Here is a 2875-nt window from a genome sequence, read left to right as displayed (position 1 = left end):
CTGTAAATATAATGTAATTTCTAATCGACCTCTAAATACTTGGCCACATCCTGGCTTACCTTGGCAACGAAAGTAGGGCCGCTGTCAGACCAGATTACCTTGGGCATTCCAGACCTGGGGAAGATTTCTTCCAGTATCTTCTTGATGATTGTAGAGGCCGTCTCTTGTTTGGTGAGGAAAGCTTCTATCTATTCCTGAAAAGGTATCTACAAGCACTCGGAGATACTTGTGATTATATTTTTCTGGTTTTATCTCAGTGATGTTCACTTTAACTTTTCGTTAAACTCTCTAGGTCTCTTTGTCCTGTTTGTTTGTTAAGCATTTACTTACTGACGTATCTTATACTTTTTTACTGTCTCTCTTGGCTAAAATCTTAAAGTCTATTATATATATTTTAACTATTTGGACAAACTTCTTATCTCTTAAATGAGTCTATTTCTTAATTTGGCAAAGTGAGTCTTTTGTTTTTTTTTGGGGGGGGGTATAGCTTTCCCCTCAAGTGTGCCATTGTCCTTTATCTTTTAAGCAATTTGGGCCTTTTTTAAGTGAGGCCATCTCTTAGTCTAATCTCAGTTCCCAGTGGCTGTTTCTTGTAGGCCTGTAACCAGGATAGGCTTCTGTATAGCCATTTCCCGAGCCACTTTATCTGTTTTGTTACTGTCCCATGTCACTGAATCTCTTCCTTCTTGATGTCCTGGGCAATGAATAGTACTCACAGTTGTTGGCTTCATCAGGGCATCTAAGAGATGGCAAAGACATCTGTGGTGCTGATGTGTTGGGGGGTTGAGGTTCAGCCATCCAAGATGACATTGTTTTGTCCACCACGGCAGCACCCACTTATCTCTGACCTTCATGAAGAGAACTGTTCCCGTCTGTGGACAAGGTCCTCGGCTTTCAGCAGGGGTCAATCAGCCAGTCGCAGAGGTCTTTCCTCCACCCATGTGTTTCTGTCAGTGTTTGACACTGTGGTGGCTCCAGGTCCGGATTGGGCAGCAAGGTGACCAGATTGTCCCCAACCGGTGGAGAATCTAGTCCATGGCAGCTGACCAGTGTTCCCATCTTTTGGGACACTCTATAAGCCACTCTATCACAGTTTAAGTCCTGGATTGGGTGATAATTGTTAGTGCCCGGCTGGCAGGAGTGATGTGTTCCAAGCAGAACAGCGCTAAGCCATTCATCTCTCAGCATCAGTTACTGGTGCACTGAGACAGGTCTTAAGCTCTACATACACAGTCTATAGATATGTATACACATGGCCTCATCTAGCCATTTCAGCCCACGCAAGCCAATTTGGAGAGCAATTTTCTCATGAGCAAGGGATAGGGGCAGTCAGGGATGACCATGAATTAGTGGGTGGGTTACCCGGCCCACGCCAAGGTCCACTGTTCTTCGGGCAGTCCATAAGTATTGTTTGTTGTCAGTAGCTGTTTGCACTCAAGGTCTTTGGATATTGGCCCACTGGAGGGGGGCATAGGAGCACAGAGCATTGGGTTCCTGTATTCACACTTCTCTTCTATCTCTGTATATAGCCAGCACTCTAGGACCAAGAAGCTCTCCAGTGGCCCCTCTTGTTCTTTCTTGGGCAGTCCCTGACCCAGTGTCCTTTTTCTTTGTATTAGGCACACTGATCTTTAGCCAGGAATTCTCTTCTGTTGTCAGGTACTATCTTCCTAGGTTCCCTAACCACTGTGGCCAGTATATGTTCCTCTCTCGTCTTTTATCTCTCTTTATCTCTCTAACTTCCTCTTCTTTTTGTCTCTTTTTTTTCTAGCTTTCTGTTCTTTTTACCTCTTTCTCTGTAACTTGTACTAACTCTCAGCAACTTAACTTAACCCTTTAAATTTTTGTTGTTTTTTTTTCAGTCTGTCAATCAAATACATTTTAATTTTAGAATCGTAGCATCTCATTTCCCCACAGAATTGACTAAATTAGAAACATTTAGGGGTACTATATGCACAACCAACTATGCTTTCAGAATCTTGTTTCGGAAGGGCAAAGATAAATTACGTAGACAGCTCAGTTGGAAAAGGGTTCTCAGGTACCCACCTGTGTTTGAGCCCCAGACCCCTTGTTTTAAAATGTCAGTGACACATTGAAGTCCTAGTAAGTCCCTGTGGCTCATTGGCCAGCCAGCCTGCTTGGTGAGTGAGACCCTGACTCAAAAAACAACATGGATAGAGCCCAAGGAACAACCCTGGTTTTCACGTGCATGTGTATCTGCATATACACATACATATGCACATGTATACACACACTCACATACACACTGACACATACACTCATGCACATACACACATTCAAGACACTCACGTATACACACACATTGAAACACACTCATACACACATTCACACACACTCACACACATTCACACACACTCACACACATTCATATACACTCACATACACATTCAAGCACATTCACACTCACACAGAACAAGGGCAAAGATAACACTTGTGAACATTCTGTGTCAATTGGGAAGCTATGCCACCGACATACAGACATACACACGGTGCATAGGACTCCATATCCTGATTTCATGATATATGAAGTTCTTTATCACGGGTTTGTCTCAACTTCCAGTGCGTGCTTTATGACAGGTGACTTCTGTCTATATGCTTGGTGCCCTGAAGACTGTAAGGCTCAGATCTGATGATCTTAATAGTCTGCGAACAGCAGCTTGCACACTTACTTATACAAAATGAAGTTGAGCACAGAAACAAGTTACAAACACTTCTGCAAGAAAGCATCTGATTTGCACAAATACATGTTGTGCATTGTTCTGTTGGTTTTTTTTTTTTTTCTTTTTTCCGGAGCTGAGGACCGAATCCAGGCCTTGCGCTTGCTAGGCAAGAGCTCTACCGCTGAGCTAAATCC

This window comes from Rattus norvegicus, chromosome 4 (genome assembly GCF_036323735.1).
Source record: "Rattus norvegicus strain BN/NHsdMcwi chromosome 4, GRCr8, whole genome shotgun sequence".
In the NCBI taxonomy this organism is placed as follows: domain Eukaryota; kingdom Metazoa; phylum Chordata; class Mammalia; order Rodentia; family Muridae; genus Rattus; species Rattus norvegicus.
This window is presented reverse-complemented; position numbering follows the sequence as displayed.